Source organism: Dermacentor andersoni, chromosome 4 (assembly GCF_023375885.2).
Source record: "Dermacentor andersoni chromosome 4, qqDerAnde1_hic_scaffold, whole genome shotgun sequence".
NCBI lineage: Eukaryota > Metazoa > Arthropoda > Arachnida > Ixodida > Ixodidae > Dermacentor > Dermacentor andersoni.
Window position 1 is genome coordinate 121,196,568 of NC_092817.1, and position 18,549 is coordinate 121,215,116.

Genomic DNA, 18,549 nt, shown 5'->3' on the forward strand with positions numbered 1-18,549 from the left:
TTTTTTTCGCCCATATTCTAATGGCCTCTTACTCATCTCGACCGCTGACCGATTAATCCTTCCATCTTCTTTGAATCCCAACGCTTCTAGAAGGTGAACACTCCATACGAGTCTCACTGGGCGAATGTCTTGGCATTTCATTATGACGTGCCGAGTCGTTCCCGGGCTTTCGTTTTTTTACAGCCCACAGATGTCTCATTCTGCAGTGCATTTTTTCTTCGGTATGCTTAACACTAAGAAAGAACGACAACGCATGCGCATGTGTTGTCGATCCTTCGTAGTCCTCGTCTAACGCGCTGTTTACCCTTCCGAATGGAACACCAAGAAGCCCAACGTCGATCCCTTATGTTTTTTGTCCTCAGGCAGCCAGCTGAGGCCTCCACTAGCAAGGTACTGCCCTTTGCTTTAATATACAGATTTTCCCGCCTGATTTCTTCCTTGCCGTTTTTTTTTTGTAAATTTCCATTCTGACTTCTGTTTCCACCCTTTGCATCCAATTTACTGTATCTGTTTATCCCGCTTTGTTCTTTGTGGCTCCTGGTTGCCTATATTTACACGTCATATCCTGCACCTGGTTGCCAAATTTCTTGACATCTTCCTCCATTCCACGTCCACGATTTTAAGGTACAGACATTTGTGCACTTCAGCCGGCCATTTCTTTTCATCCGAATTCCTTAGTCTTTCTTCACAACTAATTTTGATTTGCGCTTCTCTGACTTCAACAGAAGCCCATTCAACATACACATCATTTGTGGTATTAGCGTGGGCCTCTAAGGCCAGTCGGCCCACCGACCCCTGGGTAATCTCCAACCTCGACAAGATTTCTGATTTAAAGCACGGAATTGGATTTTCGAACGTCAGCCTTGGCACCATTACCCTTTTCCAATTTCTTCGCACCACCTCGTATTTCTTGTAACCCCAAAGTGCCATATGTTACATTATTGCCGCACTCTACTTCCCTTTCTCCTCATTTTCAACAGCTTCACGAAATCGTCGTCTATGTCCTCGTACTTGAGAATATCCCATAGCGATTACCTGTCTGCGTGGTCGTAAGCTCCCTTAATATCTCAATATCTCGAATTACTATATATAGCCAGATGTCTATTCTGAGCCATTGAAATCTCTATGCACTGCATTAGTACAATGTTATTGTCCTCTAAGCGTCTGCCTGGTCTGAACACATTCCGTAGTTCTCCGAGTACAGTATTTTCTCCACCCACTTCGACAGCTCTAACTTTGCGGCTTGCATTGTCATTCTATATATCACCGACTTATGTAATTGGCCTGTACGAGCTCGTCTTATCTTTATCACCCTTGCGTTTATAGAAAAGGTGCATCTTGCTTCCACGCCCTCCAAGCGGAACGAAGGTGGTGCCCCCTTCGACGATGTCATTAATGGATACGCGAACTAGTGTGTGTTCACTATGGACTGCGAGGGAGAAAATAACAAAACACCTGTAACTGGCTGCACACGCGATATAAAATGTAATGCTTCTATCTCGTACGCACTGTACTGGCCCACCAAATTGTTATGGTGCTAAGCACGTCCATTGTCGGTGCGAATCAAATGCTGCTCCTACTCGCTTCGTGTCAATTTTACGTAAACGCGTATGAGCTAGAGTTCTCCATGTGACTGCATGCAGTGTGCATAACATAGAAAATAACTTCATTGTATTCATATCGATAGTCGATGCTAAAAGCACACGACGATCTAGATTACAAAGCAGATTAAAAAGGTAGCACAATGTATGGCGATAGCGCCCCGCACAAATAATACTCGCCTTTACAAAAAAGTACAGCGTACTGTATGCCACCTAGTATCTTTCATAAAGTGTCCCCCCAAAATACATGTACAGTTACGCTGATCTCGCGTAATAAAGCTTGGCTAACTGCACGAAAATGCAACTGCAGTGAAGCCGACAACGCTGAAGCTCCATTGAAGCAGATGGTGCCGTAGAGTGATCTGGCTAAATTATCTCCGTGGTACATATGTGTGATCTGAAATGTTATCGCATTAAATACAACACACAGGCATTCAGAGGCGACAAGATGGCTGTAGCGCTTTCGGAACCAGCCATCGCAAGCGACCAACAATCGCAAACGCGCTGTGGCCCGAAACCACCCGCACCATTTCCGCAGTCTCCTCACTATCATCACCGTCATAACGAAGACATGGCGGCCGCCTACAGGCGCTGGAAATTCTGGTCTACAGAAACAATAGTTTTTTTTTAGCAAAAAAGAACCAGTACACACATGCCATCATGGCAGGCTCAAGCCTCCAAGCTCATGAGCCAAACAGAGAACAGGTCTAGAACTAGGATTGGTCTCCCATCCTATAAGAGCTTTCCTGTTAAAGAGGCCAACTTAACAACAAATTCTGTTATATGCCGAAAAACTCTTTTGGCACCTGATAGCTAAGGCCCCATTCCACACTCGAGGTGGTAGCCAGTTGGTCCAAATAAACATCAAGATATTTCACTTTCAACAAATGTGACTTCTCCTGCGAGTATAGCACGGAAAGCGCCAGGCCACAAAGCTAAATTCTTGTGCGGATTGAGCACTGCCCCAAAGATAGCCGTTCAAAATCCTTTAAGAACGTTTGTAGCTGTAGGAATCATGATGAACGAGAAAATGACTGCGTAGACTGAAGCTACAAAGGGAAGTCTATCGATTTATTAATAAAAATAACAGCACATGTGACCATAACTTGGGAAACTATGTACACTAAGAATTAAATGTAAAAGAAACAATTGTTCCGTCCGTCCGCACACCATCATTGAGCATAGAAGTTTGGATCACTCAACGGAAAAGGGAAATAAGGAAGGGGGACGGCAACCCCTCCCCCCCCCCCCCCCCCCACGTATACAAAACACAAAATAGTTGTCAAATTTATTCCCTCTTTTTATACGCGTAGCGGACATACGTGATGCCACTTTAATTTTTTGACTGTATACATCTTCAACTTAAGCCATGAGTTTCTTATCTTCCTTCCGGGAAAGGAGTGATGTTAAAATGCAACATTGGTAACTGTATCTTATCCTTCCTCACTACTAAAAGAGCGAGTATGCTACGTTCTGAGTAAGGCTTCTGTCCCGTACCATGCAATCCGTTTCATAAGATACCGCACCATAATTAAACGAATGCGATCTAGCGCCGTGTAGGCGGCTCGTTGCTGTTTTGGTCGGGCTTCGCCTAAGCAGCGCCGAGGCGACAACACGAACAGTAAAGACGAGTTGCTCGAAGACCAGTGACAGTAAAGACGAGTTGCTCGAAAAGACCACGTTCGCGTCGATCGCGGAACAAACGCGGACGCCGAATGAGCGCCTCACGACGTGACAGGCGCCTTTGGTCGCTACGCATTAAACACCGTGTGACGAGTTGTTTCTGTTTCGCCACAGTTGGGGCAGCATAGCCGTACTTAATGGAGGGGCGAGGGAGGGGGGGACAGGCACTTGCCCGCCCCCCCCCCACCCTGCCAGAAGTGTGGGGATAAGTATGTCATTAGCGCCCCCCCCCCCCACCCCAGTTTTGAAAGCCGGCCCTTTCAGCTGCATGCCGAAAAGTCCACCAAAACTACAGCTGAAGCTAAATTTTCCTTCTTAACAGCGTGGCCATGTAAGTAATGCTTTTCTTCACTACGTATCGCTTGCTTTGGCAGCGAGGATTGTCTTTTGTGCCTCCTCGGGCCGCGCTGTAACGGAAGACGTGCGAGATTAACTGTACACGCTCGTGTTGAAGAGAATTCCTGGCGCTGGGCAGTTCCCGCCCTAACAAATGTCTGCTTGCACTACTTGTTTCCTACCCGGTTGTTCGGGATCGCGTAATCGTATTTTAAAACCCAATCAGCTTGCTACATTTAACCTGCGGGCGAGGGCAAGGGTTCGGGTAAAGTATTATAATCAGCCGCGCCCAACAATTCGTGTGCCTTACGGCATGAAATCGTTCGATTATGAAATGCTGCAACTATTGAATCTCTCTCTGTCCTGAGAAAGTCTACATAGCGTTCGCATTCTCATTCTTTGATCACCGTCAGAAATCTAATCAAACTTCTTACACGTCTAACTGCCGAATTTCATTGTGTGTGGTTACGACTTATCGTACATATGTTCGTGAAAATTACCTTGGTCGAACGTGCAGAGCCATGTCAGTACCAAGTGTGCCTGCCACTTGTGACCTTGTCTATCTCATTTTGAGGCTCTTTCTAAATAAGAGTTACTCCAGCACTTATTTCCTAGCAGGAGCAAGAACAGCAGATATTTCATATATTGAAGAAAAGGGGGCTACTTTTTGCTCACGTGTGCCGAAAATTTGAACTGTGTGGGCAGCTTATGTGCACTAAAAACACCTACTTAATACACGATGTATTGCATTTTTCATTTCTTATACACGGCATTTAGTTGTTTTCCCCAGTATATTTAGTAAACTGCATGTGCGGGGTGCGGTGGTTATATTTCTTCAAAGTACGAAGCAATAATTGAAGGACGAATAACAAATGTTTAAGCTGTGTAGGTTCATTATAGCCATCGCAGAAATTTACTAATTCATGTGTTCCGGGGTGCCATACTACCCCTAATTGAAATGTTTCCCAGACTCCTAAAACAACGGCACAAGATACGGACTTGAAATTTCATGAAAGTAGGGAGAATTTTAAGCGAAATGCGTTGCAATACTTTCATTTGTCTATTTCAAATGCACGTGTTGCAAATAATTAGTAAACCCTAGTTTTTTCATTTGTTTTCGTGCATGATACGAGTTTCGTAGTTTGTTTCTTTGGTGTCCTCGGTGAGCTAAGCAAGGTATCTTGTTTATATCTGGGAAAAATTATTGGCACGGTATTAGTAACGTGCAAGCAATGTTTCAAATGGGTGGACTGAATGCGCTTTTTCCAGCAGAATGCGTATGCAAGTGGTCCATGGCATTATTAGTGTGCTTTAAGAGCGGTGTAAAATGTCAGCTGCTGTAATGTGCAATGGGCGACAAGATTTTTATGTTTCTCTTCCAGTTAGAAGTGTTGCAAATAATTACTTAGCCGTCATTATTTGCCCTATCTTCACGCGCAATAAGACGTTCCTATTTGGTTTCAGCGAGGCCAACGGTGAGCTAAACACAGCATTTTGTTTATGTTTGGCGACACTAAAAGGTGCCTTTTGGTCAATCTATGGGTAAACTTCAAAAGTCAGAGAACTAACTATGACATTTGCAGCAAATTGTCCGTGCAAGCGATCCGGAGTTTTATGAATGTGGTTTACGAACAAAGCAGAATTTGTACGACTGCCCTGGGAATACTGTGAACTCAACAGATACCAAATCTAGCGACGATTGGGTGGGAGGTGTTGGGGGGAGGGAGGGAAGGTGGGATATCATGAAATTTTTTGGTGGAGTAAGATGTGTGTTGATGGATTACTGACCTTCTGAAAATTCCCAACAGGAAGTGCTCCAAACATTACACGCGAGCAGGGTTCACACATCTGCTGTCTTCTTTTCTTTTTATGAATATCGCAAGTCATTCGTGTTGATTGTGTATAATCATGACAACACTATTGCCTTAACTATAGCGATACATTGGTGCTGTAAACTTAAGCACCACGTACAATTCTTTATTTAATGAATAAAATTGTTTGTAGCCAGTGTGCATTCCATATGTGCGCTGTACTGCTGCTGAGGTGCGGGGTCAGAGACCTCTGTCAGGCATCAATCGCCTTTTGTCCCTGCACCATATTGAGATATTATATAGTTTCAAAAAATAAATGCGAATGTAAACAATTTTTTGGGCCCCCGTGGATCACGATGTGTGATTGATAAATAGGTCTATGTCTCTTAAATATAAATATAACTGACAAATGCATTCCCAGGCTCTCTTACTTATTGTAATAAGAAATATATATAATAATATATATAATCCAATAATATAATATATAATAATAATACTATATATATGTACAGTCATCATAAGAAGCCAACAAACGCTGACACCAAGGACAACATAGGGGAAATTACTTGTGCTTAATAAATGAAATAAAAAAAAAACATAAATTAGTGGAAATTACAGTGGATGCAAAAACAACTTGCCTCAGGTGGGAACCGAACCCACAACCTTCGCATTTCGCATGCGATGCTCTCCTAATTGAGCTACCACGGCGCCGTTGCCCCATCCACTTTCTTGGGTATCTCGAAACCACAACGCGAACCCACAACCTTCGCGAAATGCGAAGGTTGTGGGCTCAGTTCTCACTTGCGGCAAGTTGTTTTTTTATCCACTTTAATTTCCACTAATCTATCATCTCTTTATTTCATTTACTAAGCACAAGTAATTTCCCCTGTGTTGTCCTTGGTGTCAGTGTGTGTTGGCTTCTTATGATGACTAATAAAAATCGGGCCCCTCGGTTAACCTCTTTTCTTCTCGTCTATATATATATATATATAGTCGCAATCATAAAATGCCAGCAGAAATGACACCAAAGACAGCATCGAAGAAATTATTCTTAGTGTTTGATTCCGTTTGTTTTTCATCCACTCTCATATCATCTTTTTATCCTTTCTCTACTTCAATAAAATACTTTTGTGTTTGAATGCATTTGACAACGTTTTGTTAGGAAAGTAACTGGAATGCCAATGCAATTTTCCGCAAAGTTGGGGAATTAATATCTCGAAACTGGTGTTATCCTGAGAATTCGTTCCAAGTGGATCCACCGTGCGAACTTCAAGGCTAGAATTTGTTAATTGCAATATGGGCCATAGGGTAATGTGTAAAAAAAGCTAATGAGTGAATGTTTGTTAATTAGTTCATTTTGCATTTCAATTTTTTGTGCGAGTAATGTCCGCCTCTCAAACGGTTCGCTGAAACACCCGGTGCGTGCGTGCGTGCGTGCGTGCGCGTGCGCGCGCGCGCGCGTGTGTGTGTGTGTGTGTGTGTGTGTGTGTGTGTGTGTGTGTGTGTGTGTGTGTGTGTGCGTGTGCGTGTGTGTGTGTGTGTGTGTGACAGAGGAAGCGGTGATCAGATGGTTTGCGGTTCATAAATATGTTGTCCTTACGCTTAATTTTGTTAAAGGAGGAGCACTGACAAATTCCTCTAATGCGGCACAAGTGGCAAATACAGTTTCGAGCTAGGCCAGCAAGTCCAGCAAGTCAACAAAGTTTTGTAGGTCACAGACTCCGACACAAGAGCACTGCTGAGAGGGATGCCTAAATTTTAATTGCAGAATGGTTGACTCGTTATGTTAGATACACGCTTTGAGCGATCACTCGAACGCTTACTTTACCCAACATACAGTGTGTTTATACTAGCCAACACACGCCGTTCACGCATCCCAACTCTACCGCCCAAACAACAACAACAGCAAGGCAGAAGAAACCTTGGCCGCACTCCTCTTCACGCGCGAACGCCCCCGAAGGTGCTACCAGGCTGCAGTAGAGCTGCGCCATCTTTTGGCGCTGTGTCAATACAAAAGCGCCGATGTGTCGCAAAAGCTATACTTCGGCGTGGCCTCAGAGAATTAGACGCTGGAGCCATCTCGGAGGCCACGACGGCTTGAAGATCACATTTTTCCGGCTTGAAAACTTGTGGGTAAAACGAAGACACAACGTGACATGAGGGGTTAAAACTAGATTCACTGCATGGGTTCTGGCATACCCCAAAGCCTGGGCCCGGCCCACGGACCGGCCTTGGACGGGTAAGCAAGTTTTCACGCAGGCCCGTGCCGCGGCACTGGGCTCAGGATGGATCTGGGCTTCACCCAGGACCGTAGTAGACCAAGTTACGCTATTAATACGATTTTCATTCTTGGGATACTTCTCGTACGTCCCAGTCTTTAAGTGTCTGTTTCTGTGACCATTTTCCTGCCAGTTTGGGTCACTATGTGGTCCACGGCATAACGGGTAGAGCACCGGGTTGCTGAGGTAAGGTAACCAGGCTCAAAACCAACCATTGGACCAACTTGGGTCACGGCGTATGGACACTGGAGTGAGCAGCCAGGGGTAGCCCACTAGGCATGTGACCCCCCCCCCCCCCTCGCCCACAAATGTACGTGTTAGTATAGGGCGTGCCAATACCCTGTTTTCCACCTTCATCACCCTCCCCGACCCTAGTAATGTGTATGCCCCTCCCACAAACAAACAAAAATTTGCCCACGCCACTGCCACTGGGTATGTGCCGCGCTTCAATGGGCATGTGACAATGGGTATAGGATTGGATAAACTTTATTAAAGGTACAGCCAGACCTTTAATGGGTCATCGTCATCACTTCCGCATCCTCAACCCATTGTCGTCATACCACCTTCGTCCATCCATCGATGTCATTCCTTGTTCGTCGTTCTGTCTTAGTCGTCGGCTGTTTTTAATTCCTGCTATGGTAAAACAACGATCCACTGTGTGACCAGAGCCTTGTTTATAACACTGTACAGTACTATAGTAGCGTTTCGAATGCAGTCTCTGAAGGGTCGAGAGCGCTTGCAACAACTGTAGCGTTAAAGCGGATTGCGCTTCGCACGTACATAGCAGAGAAAAAGCATGCAAGTTTATTTACTGCTGTCGTGGTGCTTGCGGTTGATGCTCTATTGGTTACTGTAGCAAAGCGCAGAAAATACGGAAGTCGGCAAGCGTTCTTACAGATATGATATCTTGCCAAAAAATGCTTGCCAGGATGCTGTTTAAAGCTGGAATTTCTTCCAGTGAGCCGTCCTTGGGGCTTCGGCGCACGTTAATAGCATACTATGTTTACGACTTGCAGACTAGTTTTCCCCCTTCCTTTGCACCAGACGCGCGCGTGAATATTCGTGCCCAGAAAACTTCGCACGTTCTACCACGTCTGTGTGGCTTTGCGACCGAGAATCATAGAAACAAATATATAAGGACCAGGAAAAAGCACCGCATGCCTTGAAAAAGCAAGATGCGAGCAAATATTTTATTTCAAGTGCTTTCTTGATACAGTTCAGAGATGCAAAGTCCTGAGGGCTTATTTACAATTCAACATATCTTCTTTTCAATGGTTTTGAAGAAAAACCCTTGTAGACGACATTCTTGTCAGTGGCTGCATAGTTCACAAGCAGCGGTTTGATAAATTTGAAACACACAAACTCAATTAAATAATTGTGGTGCTGGCTGTCAGCGGTCCTGCACTGCGAAGGCCTGATTTCATTACTCCCGGTACTGCCACATTCAGCAGAGTCTTCAAGGGCTTGTCCAGCGTTGGATGTTCCCGCAAGGCAATATCAACGAACATTCTGAGCGTCTCGAGAACATATAACACCTCGTCAGACGGGCACAAATGCCCACCTCTGTCTTGATGTCTTGTGAATTGCTGGAGAGGCTGGCCAGTGAGAAGCTTTGGCATCAAAGAGCAACAGTGCTTGCACTGCTCTTGATCTCTGACCACGCGGGCTATGTACACAACGTACACAATTGCTGACACCTGTAGGCTTGGATAGGCTGGCGCTGCATTTCGCTTCAAGCGGTCCAGCTCTTTTGCATCTACAGCTGATGATTCTAAACAGTGCACAGGTAGTGCGGCTACTGGAGCTGGCAGTGCATCGACATGACCAACCTCCTGCTTGTGCAAAACATTGCTGTTCTCTGAAACAGTGGCAACTCCAGTCTTGAGGAGCTTTTCGAGCCCTGAAATGGCTGAACCTACATCCAACTGGTCATTGCAACCAATCTCAATGTCCCAAACAATGACTCAATAGGGTTGCTGATGAACTTTCGTGTTAGCACAAAGCGGAAATCATCTGAGCCAAGTAAGTAGCGTATGCATGCTACAGTAGAGTATGTGGTGAGGAACAATGCTTCACAAGTTTCATTTGTTCGGAAACCACGGGGTGAAGTAGAATTTTTCTTGAGCTCCTCGATGTACAATGGCAAAGTTACCTCCAACCATTCGAGACAACTGTCATCAGCATCATCGTAGTGCCTAACCTAAGGGCAGTTCTGGTGAATGTACTGCTGTCTGTTTCTGGTGTCGTGTGGAAGAAACCGTCGGTAAATGTTCTTCGTGAACAAAATTGGTCGCCCTGCAGCAGCGAAGTAAGGGTGGCCGCTGTGACCTGCGTGCTTCTTCAGGAACTCAAGTGCCGATGTAACATCTGGAGCCAGCGCTTAAACAGCTCGCTTCACATTCATTTTCTTTTTCGATATTGCTTGGAAACAGACGTTTCCTGCATAAATTTCTCACATGCTTTACTATCCACGCCTTCTGCATCTCGCAGAGCTTCTTTAAATAAAATGATGAAATTTCACCATTCTTCCCGAAGTCTCTCATCAAAAACTGGGATCTTATGTGTTTCAATATGTGACAATAATCAAAGCTCATAAACAGAAGCCTCTCACTGCCATTTGGATGTTCAATCCGGTATGTTAAAAAAAAACACCATACAAGTCTCTCGTTGCACTCCGTTCTAACAGCTTGAGGGCATTCAGCCCTTTGGTAAAAAAAATAAGGAACTGGTATTCCGTATGCTGTAGAAAGTCCACTGATCAAAAAACAAAGCAAGGTATTTGCCAGCATGGGCTCACTTGAACTCACTTCACTCGCTATTTTCGTGTCTAGTTGGCCAACAAAGCAGTCTCGCTGCTTATTATACTGTAGCTTTGGCTTAATCCTCATCTCGTCAACCATAAGAGAGCAAACCCTGGACTGTGGCCCTCCAAGCTTCTCACTCTCTGCCTTCAACCATGCTTTTATTAAGTCACTGTAGCTGGCTTCTCCACATCTTCTCCCAATGAAGTTCTGTAGTGTGTTTGTGCTGGGTAAATTAAGTAGATTTTTCTGTCTAGCATGCTCGTAAGCTTTGCTTGACAGATGTCGAAGCACTATGCAGTGTCTCACGACATCTTCTGTCCACGTTGGGTTCTTGCGCTGAAACTTTGTAATTTGGCCCATAAGAAGACAGCCGCCAGATCTTTTTGCTTTGCTTGGTCTTTGATGTAGGTGATGTCACCAAAATTGCAATCTTTCGTAACTTTCTTTGGTTCCTTTCTATAGGAGTCCACTGTCCTTCGCAGTCTTTCTATTTGCTTCTTCAAGTCTCTCTTTTCGTCGCTGTTTTGCCTTTTCTGTTGTAAGGAAGCGAACACGAGCAACATTAACTTCTGTAGCCTGGTCTGCACGGTGACAAAATAATTCCTTGTGTACAATGTGACTGCTCTACAACGCATATTCTTGTTCGACCTCAAGAGGTCGGCTGCCTTCATTTCCACTTGGTGGCATTTCTGCTGACTAGGCCTCTCAGAATCATTAGTTGGAAAGTTGCCCTTTCTACGTTTCTTGGGAGGTTCGTTTTGGCTGCCCTGGCTCGGAACACTTGACATTTTCCTTATGTTTACAGAATTTCTTTCCTTGAGTATTCGCGGCTGCAGATAAGACGGGTACTCAGGAAATACTCTTGGTATAGTACCCTTCTTAAGGCAACGCGGCTTGCCCTCTGTGAAGTATGCCTATTGAAATGCCGGCTGCATGCCTTGAATAATTCGACGTAGTGTTCGGTATCCAGTCATCCTTCCGGATGGCCTTAATCCACTGGTCTCGGAGATCAGCAACCGCAGAGATTTCATGGGAGGATATGCCAGGTTTCTTGTTCTTTAGTACAGATAGGCAGCACGGCACGCAGCAGTGCGTCATTGGGTCCTGCAGGTAGAATAAAGGTCGAGTTAGATCTCTTGCCAACACCCGCTGTCATAGAGTCCTAACACCTACCGACAAATATTTGCACTCAATATTCAATGAATTAAAGAAAAGCTAGTGCAAGCTACTACAGGCTATAATTAACTAAAATCAACCTTCAACAAATAATATTTACCGAGCGCTTGCAAAGTAAAGAAAATTACTGAACTCGGGAGCATGTGTCACGCGGTTCGCATTCAACAGCAAAAGCGATACAAGAAATTAAAGCCAGGTCAAACAAAGTCCGGTCACAAATGAGCGCGCTCAATTTCTGTAATACTCTGATTTGCTCAAAGTTACATGTATACACGTACGTGAACAAGATTACAGTACTCACCCGCACACACTGTCTGGGAACCAACGTGGCCTCTTCGATCTTTTTTATTAACTGCTTGCGGGAGGACGCACGTCAAAAGCTTAGTGCAATCACGGTCGCTCGACGTTACGCTCAGGTCGACGATCCCAGCAATAAGAAGGTTTAAAATGCGCGGACCGTGCTACACGACAAAAAACGATAAAACAATGCATACCATGACTACTGCTTGCACTGCGATCCCAGCGGAGGCAACGAAGCGAACGCGCGCGCGACAGGAGCTAGCCTACGTCGGTGGCGCCATCTCTCGGTGGAGAGGACCAATAGGGAGAGGAAAAGGCGAAGACCGCTCGAGCGCCCTTTGACATGGATGGATGGATGGATGCAAAACTTTAATGAAGGTCCTGAGGTACGCGACTCAGCTCGCTGCGGGCCGCTCCCAAGTTGGGACAGTCAGGCCATGCCCGACCGCCGCATCGTGGGCCCTCTGGACAGCCCATTGTTGCGCCCCGGCATCGGGGCACTTGATAGCGGAGAGCCACTTGTCCTCATTGATTTGTTCTGTGCCTCGTAACGAGGGGCAACGCCAGAGCATATGGTCTAGGCTAGCGATGTCATTGCAGTGCCTGCAAGAACCAGTGGCATAGGTGTCGGGATAAAGCTTGTGGAATAAAGCTGGGCTGGGATACGAGCCTGTTTGCAATAATCTGAGGGTAAACGCCTGCACTCTATTTAACTTCTTGTGTGGAAGGGGAAAGTCTCTCCTGCCGAGATGAAACTGCTGCGCAATTTCATTGTATGTGGTCGGCTGATCTCTGTTCTCCACCACTGCGGGCCGGCGTTGGAGTTCTCCATGGTCGCGGAAAGCGAGACCTCGCGCCTAGGAGTGGGCCAGCTCGTTGAGGTTTGTGGGACCTCCCATGATGGATCCCATCATGGGATCCATCAAGCAAAAGTGTTTATCGAGGAGGCTATGGCCCGACTAAAGCAAAATAATGTAACAGCGCATTAGGCCGGGCGAAAGATGGAGAAGGAAGAACTTGGACCTTCGAAGACGTTACAGAGACGTTTGTCACGTAGTACTTGATTATTCAACTGAAAGAAAACGATTAGCCTTGTATTTATTGTATATTTGTTCTAAATATCAGACCTGCAATCATTTCACTTAAATTGGTCTCTCCAATTTGTTTGCTAGTATTAATTCTCTGCTTGATTGTAACCTCTTTTGATATTCACCTTTCAGCTAGTCTGACTGCTCACTCGCATACTAGTCTATTTACTGCAACATCTCCTTTTGTTTTTGTTTTCTTTTGTTTTGTTTTGTTTTGCGTTTCTCGTTTTCAGGTAAGAATTCTTGGCCTATCCCCCTTGTGGGTGCGAGCCATGGCAGAGGATCATCATCATTATCATCATCATTTGCCACATTGGCATTCCTGAACTGCTGCTGCCCAAGCGATTTACTTTGAAGGCCAGCTTCTCGACGCTGGGGCTGTGGGATGAAGCTTACCTGGATTACTTTCGAGCAAAACTCTTTAATTAAGTTAATGCATTTGGCCTTACAGATCATTGCTTCACAATATCCTCAATCGAGAAATATCTGAATGCTTTGGCCTGTGAGCGGAATCATTAGAGAGTCCTAAATTGTGCGTAAATGTCTTGCCTTTTACGGATTACCGGGTTGCTAGAGCCGTGAACAGCAGTAGCAGCAGCTGAGCTGATAGCGACATGTGAGGATTTTTCCAACTACAGCGCGTTTGGATCATTCTGGTGTTGCCTGAGTGCTTTTGTCGTAGACAAAATATGAAATGACTGCTTGTTAACGATTATGCCCCATCAACGCTTTACACTGGCAGTTAGGTAGAATATTGCTACGGCACAATATGCGCGATCACGAAAGGCCAGCAGTGTGAAGACGACGACGACGATTAGAAGCTAGCGCGGGCTGTTGCCTCTTGGCCAAGCGCAGCGTATTTTCCTTGTAAATATATTTGTACATAGCTTTTCGTCTGCGTCTTCCTACGTAACATATCTGGTGGAGGTGGACGTTCCCTGTACCTCGTCACGGAGCTTCGCAGTGGACGGTACGTCGAGCCTTCCTTCATGGCTCCCGGCGACGACAACCCGACTCCGCCGGCTCCGACACCTGCTGCCACTTCGACGACCTACATCACTCTCCACGCTCCCCGTGATCCTGGCGTATTCTCGGGCCAAGATGGGGAAGACGTCGATGACTGGATCAGCCTGTATGAACACGTCAGCCGCAATAACCGGTGGGACCCTACTATTATGCTCGCCAACGTAGTCTTTTACCTCGGTGGCACACCTCGAGTTTGGTATCGCACGCACGAAGATGAGCTCACCAGTTGGGATTAGGCTGTTTCACATGGCGCGATTGGGGCGAAAAAAATCGTTCTGCCGCGCACGTCGCAGAGCGATTTTCGCTCACAGCTTTCACATGCGATTATGGCAGCGCGATATCCGTCGCAGCGATGCGCAGGGCTGCCTCCTGCTCACAAAGTATCCATACCTACATCGTTAAACAAAAACAACATGGAAACTAGTCAAATGTTCGAATTTTCCCAGTTTTATTCGATAATAGAATAGGTACACCATTTTTAACGTTTAAAGGCGTTGAGACACGACAGCTTGCAGATACGGTGAGTGAGGCGCTGCTCTACACCGCAAGTATGACCGTGCGGCTTGCGCGGCGTCGGTGGGATGGTTCTGTGTGGTACACTCTAGTTTCGTTGTTACTATGGGAGCCGCAACTTTTTTTCCTGGATGAGTATTTGCTTTTGCAGAAGAACAAACTACTGTTGAGTGTGCATGTATATAAGCAGCTGGCGCGGTTTGTAGGGATGAAGCGGTTGACGACGGCGGCGATCAAGTGGGTACGTGCCTTATGTTGAAGCGGCGTCCTCCCGATCTGGATAGTGCAGCTTCTCCTTTCAAACGAATTGTGTAAGCGAAGCAAACGCTGGTGGGTACACCGTAAACATAGCTAGAACTGACGCGCGACATTGCTCCACAGAGCTACCAACGCGCGGTGAAACACACATTGCCCCTCCCACATCGCGCCGATCGCTGCGACTGAGCGACGGCGCGACCAACTTGTTGGAATCTCGTCGCGGAGAGCCCACGACGTCGCGGCGGTCGCTGAGCGACGGAATTCGCTGTGTCGCTGACTGAAAATCGCGCCATGTGAAACAGCCTATTCACTTAAGACACAGCTTCGAGACTTGTTCGGCAACCCCTACGGTCAACAACTTGCCGCGCAGAAGGCGCTTTCCGGCCGTGTGCAGACGTCAACAGAGCCCTATGTCACGTACATTCAGGACGTCTTGGCTCTGTGCCGCAAAGTTGACACCCACATGACTGAGTCAGACAAGGTTTCCCACATCCTCAAAGGCATTGCCGATGACGCCTTCAACTTGCTCGTTTGCAACAACGTAGCGACGGTGGATGCTGTTATAAGAGAGTGCCGCCGCCTGGAACTCGCCAAAAGCCGACGTATTGACCAGCAGTTTGCCCGTCTGCCCAACACCCCAGCGACATCTTCCTGTGCCGACGCTCCTCGTCCCAACAACACTGCCGATGTTACCAGGATCGTCCGGCGTGAGATCGAGGCCGCCTATCCGGCTGCCTTCGACTCCAGTGCCACCAACACATCTGCAGTCACGGTCTCACTGATCCAGGCAGTTGTCCGCCAGGAGTTTGAAAACATGGGTCTTCACACCATCTGCTCGGCCCATCGCCCTAATACCCGCCCGGCTTCTTCGATTTCGCCCCGTCCCGCATCTTCTTACCCACCACGTTTCCGCAACCCATCTGAATGGCGCACTGCTGACGACAAGCCTATTTGTTTCCACTGCCATCGAATCGGGCACATTTCTCGGCACTGTCGTAGTCGCTGGAGTTCCCCGAGCCGGCCTACTTATACTGCCTACTCTCGCCCCTCAGGTGGCCCTTCTCGTCCCTATGCCGCACGCTCCGATAATGCCGCCACTGATTCTCCTGCAACGAACCGCCCCTATTCTCGTTCGCCTTCGCCCCAACGACGACAATCTCGCTCTCCCCAGCCCCGTCGCTCCTATTCGCCGACTCCCTTCGGACGCCGCTCCCAGCCGGAAAACTAGGCGATGCAGCGCCTCGAGGTGACGCTGCATTGCTCCCTACGCCGCCAAATCCTCTACTGACTTTGCCCACTCATCTGAACCTTCTTGACGTGCAAGTCGACGGTGTTTCTGTGTCTGCTCTCATAGACACTGGGGCGCATTTGTCCGTAATGAGCGCTGACCTTCGTAACCGGCTCAAGAAAATTATCACGCCCGCCACGACGCCTGTTGTCCGTGTCGCCGATGGCGGAACAGCCCCCGTAATTGGTATGTGTACCGCCCGCGTCTCCTTCGCCGATCGCTCAACAATCGTGCTATTCACAGTCATCGCCCACTGTCCCCACGACATCATCCTCGGCTTAGACTTCCTTTCCGCACATTCTGCTCTCATCGATTGTTCCGCCAGTACTCTCCGCCTTGACCTGCCTGTTCTGGATCCTGCTGAACCACACCCCAGTCGCCTCAGTTCCGCCGACTTCGTTCGCTTGCCACCTTCGGCACTGACCTACGTTGACCTAGTGTCATCCCCACCAGTCCCCGACGGTCACTACATCGCGGCTCCTATGCAAGACGTCCTCCTTACACATGGGATCACAGTACCCCATACAGTTTTATCTATTACGGCGAATTGCGTCTGCCTGCCAGTGGTCAACTTTGGCTTGACGACACAAGTGCTGCCACGTGGGATGTCTTTGGCCCAGCTTTGTTCATTCGAGGATCACTCAGTAGCATCCATTGCAGTAGACGACACTTCATCCGATACTCCTCTACCATCGCAGTCGGCAAATTGTACCATCGCTGACTTACGGAAAATGATTGCCCCCGACTTGCCCTCCGAGCACGCTCGTGAACTCTACCGCGTTCTGTTTTCCTACCACGATATTTTTGACTTTAACGATCGTCCTTTAGCCCAAACTACAGCTGTCAAACATCGCATTAATACCGGCGATGCCCCTCCTATTCATCGCCGCCCGTATCGAGTGTCACCAGCTGAGCGTCAAGTTATTCACGCAGAAGTTCGCAAAATGCTTGCCAAGAACATTATTGAACCATCATATAGTCCATGGGCGTCACCTGTAGTACTGGTCAAAAAGAAGGATGGCTCATGGCGCTTTTGCGTGGATTACCGGCACCTTAACAGGGTTACCAAAAAGGACGTGTATCCCCTACCTCGGATTGATGACGCCCTTGACTGCCTCCACGGTGCTCGCTATTTCTCTTCTATTGACCTTCGCTCCGGCTACTGGCAGATTGCCGTGGACGATCTCGACCGCGAGAAGACTGCTTTTGTCACACCCGACGGTCTTTATCAATTCAAAGTGATGCCGTTCGGTCTATGTAACGCCCCTGCCACTTTTGAACGCATGATGGACTCCCTTCTTCACGGTTTCAAATGGTCCACGTGCCTGTGCTACTTGGACGACGTTATCGTATTCTCCCCAACGTTCGCTACGCACCTCGAGCGCCTCTCAGCAGTCCTGGACGTTTTTCGGCGAGCCGGTCTGCAACTCAACGCATCGAAGTGCCAATTCGGCCGTCGCCAGATTACCGTCCTTGGACATCTCGTTGACGCGAACGGAGTGCAACCGGACCCAGGCAAGATCCATGCTGTTACGCACTTCCCTGTTCCGAAGTGTGTCAAGGATGTGCGCAGCTTCATCGGCCTTTGTTCGTACTTCCGCCGTTTCGTGAGAAATTTCGCCGCCATAGCACGACCACTAACCGACCTTTTGAAAAAAGACGCTCCTTTCCAGTGGGGCGATAACGAGGCCTCTGCATTCTCTCATCTAATCGACATTCTCACAACGCCTCCCGTTTTGGCCCATTTCGATCCTTCTGCGCCTACCGAAGTCCGTACTGATGCCAGCGGTCACGGAATTGGAGCAGTACTGGCACAACGCCAGCGTGGCCACGACCGTGTTATCGCTTACGCCAGCAGGCTCCTCTCACCCGCGGAGCGCAACTATTCCATCACTGAGCGTGAGTGTCTGGCCCTAGTTTGGGCGGTTGCGAAATTCCGCCCATGCTTATATGGCCGATCCTTTTCCGTGGTCACAGACCATCACGCGCTTTGCTGGTTATGCTCACTGAAAGATCCTACAGGAAGACTTGGTCGCTGGGCCTTACGCCTCCAAGAATATTCGTATACTGTCACCTATAAATCTGGCCGACTACACAAGGACGCTGACTGCCTGTCTCGCTACCCGGTCGACGAGCCTGACGACGCCGACAGTAGTAGCGCCAACGGCATTTTCTCTGTCTCTGCCTTCGGTAACATCGCCGATGAGCAGTACCGAGACCTATCGCTGCGAGCACTTATCGAGCGTCTGCGCTCTACACCTACCGACGCATCCGTTCGCCGATATGTCCTCCAGGGTGGCATTCTGTATCGAAGGAACTTCCTCCCTGACGGCTCTGACCTTCTTCTTGTCGTGCCAAAACAGCTACGACAGACTGTGCTCTTTGA